At 46.2% G+C, this 17,780-nt stretch overlaps 1 long non-coding RNA gene across 4 annotated transcripts in view; it reads right to left on the bottom strand.

Annotated features, from left to right (window-relative positions):
* Positions 1 to 3,723: 3,723 nt before the first annotated feature.
* LOC138850578 (uncharacterized) overlaps positions 3,724 to 17,780 on the bottom strand; it is a 47,383-nt gene continuing 33,326 nt past the window's right edge. For 2 of the 4 annotated variants that reach the window (XR_016219870.1, XR_016219876.1), the window contains exons 3-5: positions 8,465 to 8,656; positions 7,947 to 8,058; positions 3,724 to 6,328 (exon numbers count right to left, since the gene is read on the bottom strand). This is a non-coding gene — a long non-coding RNA (uncharacterized LOC138850578). The remainder of the gene's footprint in view (positions 6,329 to 7,946; positions 8,059 to 8,464; positions 8,657 to 17,780) is intronic. The other 2 variants (XR_016219874.1, XR_016219883.1) reach the window with 2 other exon arrangements.

Below are 17,780 nucleotides of genomic sequence, written 5' to 3'. Positions count from 1 at the left end.
ATTCATGGGGCTGCCTCTCTCCTATACACCTGATAGGAGGGTCCCCACATAATGATGCTGTCTCCCCTCTCTCCAACCTGGAGTAGGAGAAGGCCCAGAGGACTCCTTTCTGGGAAGCATAAGGACTTCCATGAATGCCCAGCGAGATCAGTTGTCTTAGTTTGTTCAGGCTGCTGTGGACTTAGATCTTACACTGAGGAACTGAGAAGCAACAGTAGTTTACTGCTTCCAGCTCTGGAGGCTGGGGAGGCCAAGGTCAAGGCACCAGCAGACGTGCTGTCTGGCGAGGACCCATTCCCTGTAGATGGCACCTCTTACTTGGTCTTCACATGGTAAAAAGGGGACAAACCTGTCCTCTTCCATCTCTTCCATCAGGGCCTCTCCTTCATGGATGTCTCTCGTCACGTAATCACATCCCCAAACCCCCACCTCTGCATGCTTTTCATGCTAAGGATGAATTGGAGAGGCTAAAGGGCCGCTCCCCCTGGGGACCATCAACACACAGACCGCAGCAATGGTCGGTGAGCTTGCAGGCTGTTCCTCCGCTACACCTTCCGGGCGCAGACATGGAGAAGAGCGGCTGCTGGATTTACCCAGGGCTGGGGTTTGGCTGGGTCAGTGCTGTGGGCTGGAAGAGGGAGCTTGCGGTCCTTTCAAGGAGGAGACTGTAAGTCGGGGAAGGAGATTGATGAGGACGGATGGCGGGGTCACTGTTGGGGCACGCTCTCGCTGGCTAGGGCTACGAGAGGACACAGGTCTTAAGAAGGCAAGGTGGAACCTGGTACTGCTGGCCTCTGACAGCAAGTAAAACCCAATCTCCTCCTAAGCCACTGACCCAATTTTTGCTGCCTTGAACTGCTCTTGGCGCTGCTGGCTCATTTTCACCCTCAAGGCTGCGGGGAAGCCTTCGCGACTCCCCCAGCTCTCACAGGCCCTCCTCCCTGCGCCCCGCCATGCACCCTGTTCATTTCCTTCCTGGGCCTCTCACCATGCGTAGGTACTTTCTTATTTTGTTGACATGCTTACTGTTTTTGTCTTTCCCCCAGAGAATGTGAGCCCCACCAGATCAGGAATCTTCTAGGCGACGTTCATCCCAACAGCCTTCTTAGCATCTGGCAGACAACCCAACACTCAGTAAATGCTCAGCCAGGACTCACTCAGTGACTTAATTGATAATCTAGGCTGTTTGAAGTGCCAGACACTATGCTAAGATTTTCGTATCCATTTTCTCATTTACCTCTCATGAGTTAAACATGCACTGCGGGAAAGCTAAAGCGTAAGGAAGCTGAATAATTTATCCAAGGTCAGAGCCAAGCCAAGATTGGAAACCAGTTCTTTCGGATTCTGAAATCCTCTCTCACTAAAGCAACTTTCAGGAACAAGTAAACATTTCGTGAACCAGGAACAGCACATTAGTGCTAAGGCTGTCACAAGGAAGCCAAAGAAAAAAGAAGGAGAGGCAAGAAGGGTGGTGATGCTAACTTCTGTCACTGCTCTGACCTGGTTCACGTCAGGTACCCCCCCCCCCCTTGCTCAAAATAAATGTACTTTCTGATTCTGGGTTCAAATATTTTTATCAACTTTTTCATTTTTTAAAAGACCTATTTATTTTGTTTGAAAGGCAGAGTTATACAAAGAGGCAGAGGCAGAGAGAGAGGTCTTCAATCCGCTGGTTCACTCCCCAGATGGCCACAACAGCCAAAATTGCACCAATCTGAAGCCAGGAGCCAGGAGCTTCTTCCAGGTCTCCCATGTGGGTGCAGGGGCCTGAGGACGTGAGCCATCTTCTACTGCTTTCCCAGGCCATAGCAGAGAGTTGGATCGGAAGTGGAGCAGCTGGGACTTGAACCAGCGCCCATATGAGATGGCAGCACCGCAGGCGGTGGCTTAACCTGCTGAGCCGCAGTGGCCGGCCCCTTTCATTGTTTTTAATTTGAGAGAGAGACAATTCCTATCTGCTGGCTCATTCCCCAAATGCCTACAGCGGCTGAGACTGGGCCAGGCTGAAGCCAGGAGCCAGGAACCAGGAGCTCCATCCGGGCCTCCCACAGGAAAAACAAGGACCCAACTACTTGAGCTTTCACCTGCTGCCTCCTGGGGTCTGCATCAGCAGGAAGCTGAAATAAGGTGCTGGAGCCAGGTATCGAACCCAGGTACTCCAATGTGGGAGCTGGTGGCTTAACTGCTATGTCAAACACTTACCCCAGAGGTAAAATGCTAAAGAAAGAGATTGTGCAAGATCTCTGCTCTAGAGCCACAACTCTGCCTGCCCATTCCTCCCTCTTCTCACTGTGCCCACTGCTTCCTTATCACTAGCTCCTCTCTTTTCCCTTCAGAAAAGAAAACCAACATTGAGACGGAGAAGCAAGTTACTGTAGAACAACCGGGAGGACGAGCTGGTGTTGGATGAGTATAGAAAGAGGAGTACAGGAAGGTATGAAAGTAACAAAATAGAACACACAAAAATGGAGATGACCTATAAAGAAAGATCGAGACTTCCAGAGATCTGTGTGCAGACAGGAGTAGGAGACAACAAATCTAAGAGTGACGGAGAACAAACCAAATGAAAATGACCCCTATGTGAAAGAAGTAGGCTGTGAAATCCTGGTGCAACTTGCTATATTCGTCCTCAGGACAAAAATGGGATTCATTCTTTTAATCATATGAAGGTCACAATTAAGAATAAAACTAAGTGGCCGGCGCCGTGGCTCAATAGGCTAATCCTCCACCTTGCGGCGCCGGCACACCGGGTTCTAGTCCCGGTCGGGGCGCCGGATTCTGTCCCGGTTGCCCCTCTTCCAGGCCAGCTCTCTGCTATGGCCAGGGAGTGCAGTGGAGGATGGCCCAGGTGCTTGGGCCCTGCACCCCATGGGAGACCAGGAAAAGCACCTGGATCCTGGCTCCTGCCAACGGATCAGCGCGGTGCGCCGGCTGCAGCGGCGGCCATTGGAGGGTGAACCAACGGCAAAAGGAAGACCTTTCTCTCTCTGTCTCTCTCTCACTGTCCACTCTGCCTGTCAAAAATAAAAAAAAAAAAAAAAAGAATAAAACTAAGGAGGGAACAGAAATCGAAGACCCAGATTGAAATCTCAAGTTTTCAAAAATAATCCTTTGCTATTTGCCTCTCCTAGCACTGCAGCAGAAAGTGACTCACAAGTAGAAGACTGAGAAAGGGGGAAAGAAATGACCGCACTTTAGAACAAAGCGGTTACCCTGGCATCCTCACAGTGTCCTTCAATCCCTGAAAGGAAGGCGGAGATATTTTTTATTCCAGTCCTTATTCAAAGCCTGCACAGAAATCACCATGAAAGCGGTTGGCCATTTGCCTCGGGGTGTGCCAGAAACAGGGTGAAAACTTGAACATTTTGCCCTCTTTCTAGCTCAGTTTGAAGAGCAGCCAGACCTGTGGTCCCTGGGAAATGTGATTAGAGACCTAGCTTGCTTTGTCTTCTTTCCTCCCACTGCATGCACTACACTGCAGTGAGATGATTGTAGGTCTTAGAGCCTACCCCGCTTTTTAAGGCTGGGAGGGGCGGGGAAGAGTGTCAGGGTGTCCTTCCCAAACCCACACAGTCTTTCCATGCATGTTTGTCTGCAGGAGTAACACTCACGGCCTGCAGCATTCCAGCCTGGTGCCCAGGGCTGAGGTATTGTCGTCAGGTGGGGAGTGACCCTGAAGAAGGCTTGCTGTTCCCTGCGCACATTCAATTTTCCAAAATTGAATCTTTTTACTCTCTTTTCATAATATTTTTATACTTGTTAGAGGCAAACAAATGTGTCTTTATTGTTTTCATTTAAGAATGGATTATTCAGTGAAATGATCACTTTTTAAAGGAACAAAAAGCAACAGGGTAAAAGGAAGGAAAAAAAACACAGATTTAGTATCTCAGTTTAATAGATCATTTATCTTAAAATGTCATTTCGGTGTTTTTAACATTTTTCCTTTAGATGGCAGCAACTGCATTTTGTTGTAATATCCAGCAAAGTAGCCTTTGTGATCAGATCAATGATACTATTGTCTTATTTTTCCTTCTCATAAGAAAAAGTTCCTTAAAATTGCTTAATATATATTTACAAAATACTTGGCCCAGAAATGTTCATGAGTATTATTAGGCAAAACAACAAGCAAGTTACAAATTCAGGGAATATAAAACAGATTGTGATGACATTTTGCCCAAATGCTGGTAACAATTATCAGCAAATGAATTTGTTTTGCTTTCTGTGCTTTTTCAAATTCTCTGCAATAAATGGGGTATCTTAAAACACCTTCTAATAATAGGTAGAATTTAAAAGGAGAGAATGTTCCAACATGGGAAGCAGTCCACACAGCAGACTCATAGAATGACAATCGCTTTAAGTAACACTCTGATCTCAAAATCAGCCTTTAGGCATTCTGGTCTGGCTGGAAAGCCCATGAGAGCATTTCAGGCATGAAAAGCCAAGACACTGTGACAAAAAAATGTCCTACAGGAAGGATTTCTGTAAGTGAGACCCCAGTGGAAAGAAGTGGCCATCTAAGAAGGAGGTACTTTTCTCCAAAGAGGGAAGAGAATTTATACTTTGCTTGTGGCCTTGTCTAAATACTGACAGAGACTGTGGATTCAAAAGGCTTACATATCCTTGGCAGCTCACGTCAAATGCCTTGGGTGATCACTGACATATACACAAGAGTGTTAATTGTTAAATTGACAACAGGAGTCACTGGGCACTAACTTCTCATGCAGGACCTCTGTCCTCAATGAGTTGTATTATGAGAATTAACTGTGATACTTGTTCTCAGTTTGTATGTGTGTGTGTGTGTGTGTGTGTATTCATGCAAATTGTTGAAAACTTTATTTAGTATAGAGTTGGTCTTCTGTGTGTAAAGTTAATTTAAAATGAATCTTAATGTAGAATGGGACTGGGAAAAGGAAAGGGAGGAAGAGGTGTGGTGAGTGTGGGGGTGGGAGGGCGGGTGTGGTGGGGAGAATCTCTGTATTCCTAAAGTTGTACTTATGAAATGTGTACTCCTTAAATAAAAGGTTACTTTTGGAAAAAAATAAAACACCTTGTTCATCCTCCATTCTTTATCTTTGCCATTGAAGTGTTCTTTGTCCCTAGATAATTGAAGATAGTATAGGCTTAAGTAATATCTGGCACCCAAATTGTTCCATTACCATGCCTTTTAACCTCTTTTTACATATATATGTATCTTTTTAGCAAAATGATTTGTTAATTTTATTTATTTGAAAAGGAGAGTGGCAGAGAGGGAGAGACACAGACAGGGAGCTCTTCCATCCACTGGTTCACTTCTCAATTGCCCACAACAGCCAGCGCTGGGCCAGGCCGAAGGCAGGAGCCAAGAACTTTATTCCGGTCTCTCACATGGGTGGCAGGAATCCAAGCACTTGGGCCAGCTTCTGCTGCCTTCCAAGGCACATTAGCATGAAGCTGGATCAGAAATAGAATAACTAGATCTTGAACAGGCACTCCATTATGGTTTGTGGACATCACAAATGGCAGCTCAACCTGCTGTGTCACCATGCCCACCCCTAGCCTTTTAATCTTGTAACAATGGAAGGAAAACAATGATAGAAACGCTAAGCACATGCTAGGGCTTTTCAGGGAGAGCTTCAGGATAAAGGATCTTTTTATTATTCCTCAAATCAAAAGTGGATTTACCATGCAATAAGTGAATATTTTACTCTAGGAACACACACACACCCCTACCCCACTCCTACTCCACACATTTGGGCTGATCCCTTTCAAAACTTTATGCCTAATTTTGAATTCACAATTTTGTATTATTTTTCTTAGGTGGCCCACAAATTTTCCAGCTTCAGATCGTACCAAACTCAGATCTGCTATTGCCGAAACACCAAAAAACTGATGACTTCTAAAATATCTTGGTGCCAGATGACCTAATTCTAGTCCACGCTTTAAGGAAGTGTTGGGGGATGCCTATGAGCTCCACCAAACCAAAGTCCCTCAGTCCAGGGGACCAAACCTCACACAGTCTTGTGCCCCTGTGCCTACCACACCCTTGGCACCACGCTTCAGGTGTTCCAGAGCATTTGCAGAGCTGTGGAGCGGAAGTGGGTTTCCACGGAAGAGTGAAGGTCTCCCTTTTTCCTTATGTAGAGTAGTTGAGAGAATGTTCTTGAAGAACTTCCCAGTGCCTAATAGAAACGGTGCACCTATCTTACATAAACAGTCCCCAAACAGCCCTGGGACCCTGAGAGTGGCTCTTGCCAGGTTATCACAGGGATACAGCAAAGGATGGCTCTGTTCCAGGTTGAGGAAAAGGACTCTGCCTCCCCTCTTTGAAAAGATGCATCAGCAGATTTATCTGTGCAACAGAAGAAAACAAATATGGTGTGTGATTTCTAAATCCCTCAAACAGGCATGGCAAACTGGCATAGGACTCCCAATGATAAGAATAAGAATTTTAAGACCAGGTGGCTTATGATCTGGCAATTCCCCTTTTGGGCAGATTCTCAAAAGAAATAAAAACAGGGACTCGAACAGATATCTGCACACCCATGTTCATAATAGCCCAAAGGTGGAAGCAACCCAAGAGTCCACGGACAGGTGAAAGGATGAGCAAAATCCAGTACATAAATACAATGGGATATTATTCAGTCTTTAAAAGCAATGAAAAGATGACACATGCTACTAGGGCTTCACAGACATTCTACTGGGTGGAGTAAGCCAGTCACAAGACTAACACTATGAGCTACCTGGAGTCAGCAGATCCACAGAGCCAGGAAGTAGAAGGTGGTTGTCAGAGGCTGGGGGAGGGGACTGGGCAGTCACTGTTCAGAGTTGCAGTTTTGCAAGTGGAAAAGAATCCTGGATATGGACAGCGGTGATGGTTGCACAACAGTGTGAATGCACTTAATGTCACTGAACTGGACACTTAAAAATGGCCAACACGGCAAGTGTTATGTTTTGTGTATTGTACTACAATTAAAAAACAAAACCACAACAGCTCCTGACTTCAGATCGGCGCAGCGTGCCGGCCATGGCGGCCATTTGGGGGGTGAACCAACAGAAAAGGAAGACCTTTCTCTCTGTCTGTCTCTCTCACTGTCTAACTCTGCCTGTCCCCCACCCCCCCAAAAAAAAAAGAGTATTTAGGGGTGACCAGGAAGCAAGGAATATTTCTCTGTATTTTGTCAATGTTTTAGTGAGATAGCATTAAAATTGGATGTTTACTCCAGAACTGTTCTGTAATATAGATGTGAATTATTTCCAAGTGTAAATAATAAGTGCTAACAGCTACCTGGGCTCTCACTGTCTTCCAGGAACTGTGCCAGGAGATTCATATTCATTATTTTAATTTTCAAAACCACGTTATGAGGGAGGCGCTATTATGATGATCATTTTAAGCCTCAGAACACAGAAGTTTAGAAAATCCAAATGTTTTGACCAAGGCCACCAGGTTAGTAAGTGGCCCAGCCAGACATGACCTGGGGTTTACTAACTGCAGAGCACACCATTCATTGCTTTTCTTTATTTCCTAAAGATTTATTTATTTATTTATTTGAAAGTCAGAGTTATACAGAGAGAGAAGGAGAGGAAGAGAAAGAGAGAGGTCTTCCAGAGCTGCGCCAATCCAAAGCCAGGAGCCAGGAGTTTCCTCCAGGTTTCCCAAGCAGGTACAGGACCCAAGGACTTGGGCCATCTTCTACTGCTTTCCCAGGCCACAACAGAGAGCTGGATTGGAAGTGGAGTAGCCAGGACTCTAACTGGTGCCCATATGGGATGCTGGCACTGCAGGTGGCAGCTTTACCCACTATGCCACAGCTGGCCCCCCTGTTCATTGCTTTTGTTCATTACGAAGCTTGGGCTCTGTTTGATATACTCAAAGTGTTTGTCATTGGTTTTGTCTTTAAGCTGAGTACTTGTTGAAGCAATTCCTAGGAACAGACATCAGAAGTAGAAGTGAAGTGACGTTTATGTGCCTGGAGACTGTACGCATTGTGTAACACTTCTTACAGAAAACAGCTTGGCAAGCGGCCCCTCACAGCTACTGTGGAACTGGAGTCCTCAAGTCCAAATCCTGAGGTGGAGGAGCTGAAAAAGCAACGAGCAGCAGTGAGCAAATCTGTCTTTTCAGATTCACATAATCCTCTAGAGCAATTTGAAAAATGCCGCTTTAAATTTTCTCAAACTTCATCACTGTTACTCCCAACCATTATTCAGCATTAATCTTTTAAAGAAGCATAAATTAGGCAACTGAGAAATGCAGACAATCTCCAGGTGATTAATAGAAATCCACCTTCCCCCAAGGCTGGGCCGGATCCCTTAGTATGTTTGCTTCTCAAATATGTGTTTGTGCCTAGGACTGTACGACCACAAACTGATGGGTGAGCATGCACATTGGCCTCTCCTACTGTCACATTCCAAAGCGACAGAGAAGACTCCTTAAGGAGAATGAGATCAGCACAGCAATAGGAAACGAAAGGGGCCGTGGGCTCACCACCTGTTTTGAGACATTTCTGAAGGACACAGAGCTGAGGGAGGGCCTGAAGAGGAAGTACTGCAGACAGCGCTGACCAGGGTAGCCCCACACTCCATCAACAGGGCCACGAAGGGCTCTCCGGCAATCACCAGTGGTCTCATTAAAGATCAGGATTCAGTGCCTTGGGAGGCTGGGCCCCCTTCCTGTGACCTATGTAAACAGAATGAGACATTTGCCCTCCGGCTACCACTCAGGGCACTGCTTTTAGACAGCAAGAGAGTCTTCCTAGACAGGGGCTGGTGGCCTAAGGGGAGATTTTGAAGAAACCTTGAATCTTTCTAATGAGCTCACAGGGAAACAGTCAAAAAAATTCAGAATGCCTCTCCATCTCCACTCCCTCTACCTGGACCCTTGGGGTTCCCCAGCCTGCTTGCCCACTCCTTTCCCACAGGAAATCCTACAGGGAAGACTTCCTGTGCACAAGTCCCGCCTACTTAACACAGAAATCCTGCCAGTCATTCCAGCCAAGGAGAAAGCTTCCTGGAGAAGCAAACATAAACAGTTGAAGACAAAACCCACACACATTACTTATACTAAAGCAAAGTGTGTTTAGTTCTTAATTCATTCATATGAATGGACAATAGGAACAAAAGACCTGTGAAAAAAATACAAAAGTGAAACCTTTATACAAATAGAACTGACCCCATATTTAAAAAGGTTATCCAAACAGAGGAAGAGAATTTTTATACTTATTTTTAAAGGATTATTTATTTGAAAAGCAGAGGGATAGGGAGGGAGGGTGGAAGGCAGAGAGCAAGATCTTCCATTTGTTGCAACAGCCAGGTCTGGATAAGGCCAAAGCAAGGAGCCAGGAACTCTTTCTGGGTCTCCTGTGTTGTAGGATCTGAAGTACTTGGGCCATCTTTTGCAGTCTGCTCAGGCACATTAACAAGCAGCTGAATCTGAAGCAGAGCAGTCAGGCTCAAACCTTTGCTCTCATATGGGATGCCTGCGTTGTAAGCTATAGTTTAATCCACTGGGACACAACTCCAGTTCTGAGATTTTTTTTTTTTAAGATTTTTTTATTTATTTGAAAGTCAGAGGTACAAACAAATGGAGAGAGAGAGAGAGAGAGAGAGAGAGATCTTCCATCTGATAGTTTACTACCCGAATGGCTGCAACAGTCAGGGCTGGGTCAAGACAAATCCAGGGTACTGGAGCTCTCTATCTGGGTCTCTCACAAGGATGGCAAGGACCCAAACACTTGCCCACATTCTGCTGCTTTCCCCAGGCCATTAGCAGGGAGTTGGATCAGAAGTGGAGAAGCTAGGACACTTATCCAGTGCCTGCATGGCAGGTGGTGGCTTTACTGGCTATGCTATCATGCTGGCCCCCTGAGAAGTTTTTTTTAAATCTGATCAACCACACACAAATCAATCACATTCCTAACACCAATTAAGAAGTTATTTTTTTTGGCCAGCGCCGTGGCTCAATAGGCTAATCCTCTACCTGCGGCGCCGGCACACCAGGTTCTAGTCCCGGTCGGGGCGCCGGATTCTGTCCCAGTTGCCCCTCTTCCAGGCCAGCTCTCTGCTGTGGCCCAGGAGTGCAGTGGAGGATGGCCCAAGTGCTTGGGCCCTGCACCCCATGGGAGACCAGGAGAAGCACCTGGCTCCTGGCTTCAGATCAGCGTGGTGCACCGGCCGCAGTGGCCATTGGAGGGTGAACCAATGGAAGGAAGACCTTTCTCTCTGTCTCTCTCTCTCACTATCCACTTTGCCTGTCAAAAAAAAAAAAAAAAAAAAAAAGAGAGAGAGAGAGAGAGAAGTTATTTTTTAAAAGATGTATTTAGTATTTACCTGAAAGGCAAAGTCACAGAGAAAGAGAGGGATCTTCTATCTACTATTTCACTCCTCGAATTTACACAACAGCCAGTACCATGCCAGACTAAAGTTAGGAGCCAGGAACTCCATCTGGGTCTCCCACATAAGTGGCCGGAACCCAAGTACTTGAGCCGTCATCTGCTGCCTCCTAGGTGTATCACAGGGAAGGCTGGAATGGAAGTGTGGAGCAGCCTGGATTTCAGACAACACTCTGCTATGGTATCGGGGTGTCATATGTGGCAGCTCAACTCACTGCACCACAATGCCCATCTGAAGAAAGGTGATGTTTAAAATAATAGCAGTAAAAAATGCTAATTAGGCTTATCAGAGGAATTTATAATTGTCGCTCCCCGTCTTCGTGGGGGAACGACACAGGACCCTGCGCTGTTCTTTCGTCTGCTCGGCCCTCCCCGGGTTTGCTGCTGGTTCTTCCCGGGTTGGCTACTATCCCTTCCACCTCCGTGGAAGGGCAGTTCCCCCTAGCCACATTCCCCACTTCCGCAGGGGAGCGGCACACCGCCGGCCGGCTCTTCTCGGGGGCTGCACAGGTGTTCCTTCAGCTAGATGTTCCCCATAGATGTTCCCCGTGCATGCCGTCTCTCTCCTCCTTTATAGTCCTCCTCCGCCAATCCCAACTCGGCTGCCCACACGCCGAGTACGCTGCTCTCCTCCAATCAGGAGCAAGTCCTACAGTTAATTGGTTGAACTGGAGGCAGCTGTGCGGAAGCTGTTTACTTCTCTCCCAGCGCCATATTGTGGGAGAGCAGATGCATAGAATAAGTCTTAATTCGAGTAACTTAGTCTAGTCCGGATTGCTCCCCACAGATCCCCCTTTCTTTTTATTTTTTAGCGTTGATACGCGCCTGTCTTCGGTGTCCCACGGCACACACTCTGCTCTACTTGCTAGAGTTGCCACAGGCTCTTACAAGTCCTATCAGGCAAACCGAATCCGGGTCCTCTCTTCGCCATGTTGTGAGGAGGTTTTTAGGCGCTGATGCGTGCCTGTGTTCGGTGAACTGCAGCGCATGCTCTGCTCTGCCTGCAGGGGCTTACAAAACCTATCAGGCAAACCGAATCCAAGCCTTCTCATTGCCTTATTGTGGGGGAGACTTATTAGTGTTGGTTCGTGCCTATCTTCGGTGACCTGCAGCTCATACTCTGGTCGAGCTTTGCTGGCGCTTACCGCCTTAAATCAGGCAGACCGAATCCAAGCTTAATATTGTTGTATTGTGGGGAAGCCTTACTGATGTCAATTCGTGCCTGTCTTCGGTGACCTGCGGCTAGCCGCCCAGGTGCTCATCGCCTCACTAATCGGGCAGACCGAATCCAAGCCTTCTAATTGGCATGTTGAGGGGAGGCCTTATTTTTCTCTATTTCTCTATCTCCGGGCATTCCTACCTCTCCCATTTCACTTCTATCTTCCAGCATTCCCATTTCTCTTTTACTTCACTTCCAAACTTCTGTTTCTCTTATCCCTGCGGCTTTCCGGCACCTCGCCCCGCCGGCGGGTTCCCGGCTCTGCGCCGCTTCAGCCCGCGCGCCTCTCTCATCTGCGCAGCTTCCCGGCTTTGCGCGGCTCGGCTTCGCGCGCTCCGCGGTCTCCACGCTTAACCCTTTCGCGTCTGAACCACGGCCTACGCCAGCGTTCCCTATCTATTCACGCCCCGTGCTCTCTCTGCACGCGGCGGCTTCCGCGAGTAACACAGCGTAGCTTGCGTCTCCACCACTAGCATTCAATCCAAGTTCCCCGGGCTAGCCTGGCGAATTCAACCCAGCGTACGTCTCCGCCCCACGGTTTGGCTTCCCGTCCTTTGCTCCCCGGGCTAATCAGACGGATCCCAACCTGGCTTGCGTCTCAGCTTCTGGTTTCAACTTTTCGCCCCCTATTCCCGGGCTAACTTGAGAATCCCAAAGTGGCTTTCGTATCCGCCTCGGCCTGCCCCCCGCGGCTTCAATTTCCCTAACATTTTTCTCTACCCGGTATGTTTCCCCAAGCTTTCCTCCAACGATATTCCTCCCTCATTTCACCTGGCCTCTCCCCACAGTCTGCATCCGAGTCTGTTTGTTCTAACTTTCACTTTCGCTTTCGACCTTAGAGATTTCTCCCAGCTTCCCCCCGTAGTCCGTATCTGAGTCTATGCCTAGGCTTTCAACAGCTTCTTCCGGCACCCTTTTCGTCCGGCTTTTCCCTAGGCTGTTTGCTAGTCTCTCTCTCCGGTATTTTCCCTAGGCTGTTTGCTAGTTTCTCTCTCCGATATTTTCCCAGTTCTTCCCGTTTCTTCCCTCCTAAGTTTCATATCCGTCCTAGGTTTCCTATCCGAGTCATGTTTCCTATCCGAGTCACGGCACCATTATGTCGCTCCCCCTCTTCGTGGAGGAGCAACACAGGACCCTGCGCTGTTCTTTCGTCTGCTCGGCCCTCCCCGGGTTTGCTGCTGGTTCTTCCCGGGTTGGCTACTATCCCTTCCACCTCCGTGGAAGGGCAGTTCCCCCTAGCCACATTCCCCACTTCCGCAGGGGAGCGGCACACCGCCGGCCGGCTCTTCTCGGGGGCTGCACAGGTGTTCCTTCAGCTAGATGTTCCCCATAGATGTTCCCCGTGCATGCCGTCTCTCTCCTCCTTTATAGTCCTCCTCCGCCAATCCCAACTCGGCTGCCCACACGCCGAGTACGCTGCTCTCCTCCAATCAGGAGCAAGTCCTACAGTTAATTGGTTGAACTGGAGGCAGCTGTGCGGAAGCTGTTTACTTCTCTCCCAGCGCCATATTGTGGGAGAGCAGATGCATAGAATAAGTCTTAATTCGAGTAACTTAGTCTAGTCCGGATTGCTCCCCACATATAATCTAGTACAATCCTAAGAAAGTTACAGTTTGCTGGGGAAAGTAGCAATCAGAGAACCTGAAAGAGTTATTGAAAACTGAAAACAAAGATATTGAAGGGATTGGTAAATGATAATATAGACACAACTGAAAATCAATTTCGTTATTTGGAAGATAAAGTAAAAGGATTTTTTTTTAGAAATACACTTTTTCTCCTTTTTTTAAAGATTTATTTATTGATTTGAAAGGCAGAGTTACAGAGAGGCAGAGGCAGAAAGAGAAGTCTTCCACCCACTGATTGACTCCCTAAATGGCTGCAATGGCTGGAGCTGTGCCAATCTGAAGCCAGGAGCCAGGCGCTTCTTCCAGGACTCCCATGCAGGTGCAGGGGCCCAAAGACTTGGGCCATCTTCTGCTTTCCCAGGCCATCGCAGAGAACTGGATTGGAAGTGGAACAGCTAGGTTACAAACCAGTGCCCACAAGGGATGCTGGCACTGTAGGCAGCAGTTTTACCCACTATGCCACAGCGCCTGTCCCAAAGTAAAAAGGTTAAAATAACAAAAAATGTAAGAGAAAATTAAGACACACAGAAGTTAAATCTGAGAAATCTCATACCTACTTTAAAAAGTGGTTTTAGAAGGCATAGGGGATTATGGAGCAAAGCAAGAATTCAACAAATAGTAAAATTTCCTTGGACTAAAGAATGTTTAGATGACTGAAAATTCCATCAATTACTAAGAAAAATGAAAAAAAGACACCCTTACACGTCTAAGTATCCTGGTGAAAATTTGGAATTACAAGAGCAAGAAGAAAATTCTAGGAAATAAAAAAGAAAAAGAACAGATGCTAGCATTGTGACACAGCAGGTTAACCTGCTGCCTGTAAGGCTAGCATCACTTATGAGTGCCAGTTTGAGTCCCAGCTGCTCCACTTCCAATCCAGCTCCCTGCTAATGCACCTGGGAAAGCAGTGGAGGATGGCCTAAGGGCTTGGGCCCCTGCACTCATGTGGGAGACCTAGATGGAGTTCCAGACTCCTGGCTTTGGTCTGGCCTATCCCAGGTCATTGTAACCATTTGTGAAGTAAACCAGCAGATGGAAGATCTCTCTCTCTCTCTCTCTCTCTCTCTCTCTCTCTCTCTCTCTCTCCTCCTCCTTCTCTATAATTCTGCCTTTCATATAAATAAATGTTGTAAAAAAGAGATTACTCTACCTCTCCCTCTCTCTCCGTAACCATGATTTTCAAATAAATAAACAAATATTTAAAAAATAAAAAAGAGGGACTGGAGTTAAAGCACAGAAGGTGGCCAGCGCCGCGGCTCACTAGGCTAATCCTCCACCTTGCAGCGCCGGCACACCAGGTTCTAGTCCCGGTCGGGGTGCTGGATTCTGTCCCTGTTGCCCCTCTTCCAGGCCAGCTCTCTGCTGTGGCCCGGGAGTGCAGTGGAGGATGGCCCAAGTGCTTGGGCCCTGCACCCCATGGGAGACCAAGAGAAGTACCTGGCTCCTGCCATCGGATTAGCGCGGTGCGCTGGCCGCAGCGCGCCGGCCGCGGCGGCCATTGGAGGGTGAACCAACGGCAAAGGAAGACCTTTCTCTCTGTCTCTCTCTCTCACTGTCCACTCTGCCTGTCAAAAATAAAAAATAAAAAAAAAAAACAGAGAGAATAATAGTCAAATTGTCATTCTATTTCTTTTCAGTAATGCTAAGCACTAAAAGATATATCATTAGTAAAACCAATGTACATTGAATGCATATTGTGTGCTAGACATTGCTTTTGGTCTTTGGGGATACATCTGGAATCACAGACAAAAATCTTGTTCTCTTGATTGTACATTCTTTTTTTATTTTATTTTTTAATGATTCATTTATTTACTTGATAGGCAATTACAGAGAGGGGGAGAGAGTATCTTCCATCTGCTTGTTCACTCCCCAAATGACTGCAATGGCTGGGGCTGGGCCAAGCCAAAAAACAGAAGCCAGGACCTCCATCTGGTCTCCCACATCAGTGCAGAGGCCCACGTTTTGGGCCATCTTCCACTGCTCTCCCACGCACATTAGCAGCCAACTGGATTGGAAGTGGAGCAGCCAGGACTTGAAAAGCACCCATATGAGATGCCTGCATTGCAGGTGGTGGTTTAACTTTGTGCGCCACAGTACCTGTCCCTGATCATATATTCTTAACTGGGAGAATGTCTCCAACCACTGCAGGAGGGAACGTGGATCTTGGAATTCTAAGCCTGGGAAATGCTATCAATCAAATGTGAGCTAATACTTCAGTTTTTAAGAATTCAGACAGATTACTTTTTATACAAAACAAAAATTCAAATAATTATGCCAAAAAATTAAAAATCCAAGAAATAAAACAAAAACAATGTCATCTGATTGTGATCCATAAGAAGTGCAGAATTCAGAAAAGGAGGGAAAGAAGGAAGGTAGGAGATAGGGAGGGGAGGTGGAAAGGTGGAGGGAGAAACCATTAAAACTTGCAGTTTAGAAGAATGTCATCTGAGCTGCAAATTTTCGATTAAATAAGAGCACATTTTCTTCCAAATGAGGGTCTATCCATGCCACTCAGTTGAAAATTACTGGCATCTATAGAGCACCTATGTACCTAGTACTGTGCTGAATGTTTTATAGGGGCTATCATTTTTATTGTACAGAAGACTTAATTATAATTAGAGTGCAATGTTAATAAGCCATTTATATATACAAATTCATACTATATATCATATATTATATACCTTTCAATTGTGTGTGTATGTATATATGTATATATACATACATACATATGTGTATATACACACATATGTACACACACACACAATGTTAGCAGTAGCTCTTAGAACAGCCTGGACAGGAATAGGGTGGAAATATTATTTTATAGGGATATATTCACATATATGCACCAATGGGAATCAAAAGATTCCATCTAGGGGCTGGTGATGTGGCCTAGCAAGTAAGGCCTCCTCCTGCGGTACTGGCATCCCATATTGGTGCTGGTTCGAGCCTCAGCTGCTCCTCTTCCAATCTGGATCTCCGCTATGGCCTTGGAAAGCAGTGAAAGATGCCCCAAATCCTTGAGCCCTGCACTCAAGTAGGGGACCTGGAAGAAGTTCCAGGCTCCTGGCTTCAGATCGGCTCAGCTCTGGCTGTTGTGGCCATTTAGGGAGTGAAAAGCGAATGGAAGACCTCTCTCTCTCTCTCTCTTTCTCTGCCTCTGCCACTCTGTAACTCTATACTGCCTCTGCTACTCTGTAACTCTGCATTTCAAATAATAAATGAATAAATCTTTAAAAAAATTCCATTCGTAGAAGTTTGTCACAATGGTTAAGACACAACTTGGGATTCCTGCATCCTTTATCAGAGTGCCTGCTAATGTAGAGCAGGTGTTTAGTCAAGTACTGGGGTCCCAGGCATCCCCATGGGAGACCTGGATTGGGTTCTGGGCCCCTGGCATCAACCCCACCCAGCTCTGGAAGAAAAGTTTCTTAGACTTAGCTGCTAAATGTCCTCAATATTTAGCCAAAGGCTCATAATGCTTAGAGAATATGTCTCAGGCTAAAGAGCATTCAGCATATTAATTATAATTTTTAATTGAAATGAGAAGGTAAAACCCTCTCAAAATCTTCTTTCTGATTTTGAGTTAAAGGGAAAGTTTTCAGACACTGTGTGTCCTAACCTTTTTGACTCCACAAAGAACTCAGTACAGTTCAGCCAAAGACTCTGGACTTTTCAGAACAGGAATTTGTCATTGAGGATTACTCATCTGTCAAACTAGAATAAAATGTGGTTTTGTCTCAGGCGACCTTCTTCAGCAGTTGATATTTACAGAGGCTGGGAACGTAGCATCTCAGACGTTAGAGCACACGTCAGGAAGGCTGCTGGGATACACCGTCCCCAGCCAGTCCAGTGGCCCCAGGCTGCCCCCCAGCCTCCAGGCCCTTCATTTGCAGAGCGGGGATAGAGCAAGCCTCCTCAGCACTCATATCTTCCCTGTGAGAAGACAAATCACAAGGAAGTCCTCTGAACTATTACTAAGTATTATGAGATTACAATGTATTACTTGGATCAGAGCATTTCAAAGTTGGAAATTATCTAGTCAGGTCATCTAGTTCCCAATTCCTCTTTCATGGTCTATTACTTGCTCAGAGCTGCTCCATATATTATTAGTCTTACAGCTGTAATTGATTTAAATTACATGATTCTGAACTTTGTCCTCTTCTAGAAGTACAAAGAATCGTGATCCATTCATTTTGGGAGGGACTTTGCCAATCATCTCCTCTAATCCTCTCGTTTTAAACATGAAGCAATAGCACTCAAAGAGGATGGCTGGCCTAAAATAAACACAGGGCAATGAACTCGGGCCTTGGATTAGAACTTGGATTCCCAGATTTTCAGGCACACAATCCTTTCCCAGGTCATTACTAAAACAAGAAAAGAGCAGCCACTTTTGGGTAAGCATAATTAATAAAGGTGTATATAGTCCTCACAAGATTGCACAAAGTATTTTAGTATTTTTTATGTTGAAAAAATTTGTTGCTCCTCCAAAAGCAATTATGCAATGAAATAAACAGCAAAAATATAAAAATAAAGGAAAAACCTCTTAAATAAAAACTTAAAAAGTAATAA

Source organism: Oryctolagus cuniculus, chromosome 1 (assembly GCF_051225735.1).
Source record: "Oryctolagus cuniculus isolate XC-2025 breed Fujian yellow rabbit chromosome 1, ASM5122573v1, whole genome shotgun sequence".
Lineage (NCBI taxonomy): Eukaryota > Metazoa > Chordata > Mammalia > Lagomorpha > Leporidae > Oryctolagus > Oryctolagus cuniculus.
Note: the sequence above shows the minus strand (reverse complement) of the source record. Positions and strands in the feature narration are given on the sequence as shown.